Source organism: Penaeus monodon, chromosome 33 (assembly GCF_015228065.2).
Source record: "Penaeus monodon isolate SGIC_2016 chromosome 33, NSTDA_Pmon_1, whole genome shotgun sequence".
Classification (NCBI taxonomy): domain Eukaryota; kingdom Metazoa; phylum Arthropoda; class Malacostraca; order Decapoda; family Penaeidae; genus Penaeus; species Penaeus monodon.
Genome location: NC_051418.1, coordinates 28,324,047 through 28,324,431, shown reverse-complemented (window position 1 = coordinate 28,324,431; position 385 = coordinate 28,324,047).

Below are 385 nucleotides of genomic sequence, written 5' to 3'. Positions count from 1 at the left end.
AACAAAACGCCGTAAGATAACTAGTTCAAAAAGAGAGAAAGGAAAAAAAAATATATGGTTAACTTGTTGTCCCTTAATGCATTTGGAAACGAAAACTTCTGCCGAGTGTGATCATTTCTGAGAAAAGGTCTAACCAGAGCGAAACAAGTTTAAGTATGTCTTTGTTGATTCCCTGGAATGCAGTAACTCGATATAGTAGGCCTGTTGCATTTACAAGTAAACACGCGAGACATTATAACTTTGGAAACAGTGATTAAATACGTTTAGTTTCAAGGAAGGATAAAACCTTAACTGATAAAAAAAAATCACGTGCATGTCGTAATGGGTTTTAATCTTGTGGTCGTCGACTTGCAACAGCAATATGGATTAACAAATGCAAGTAACA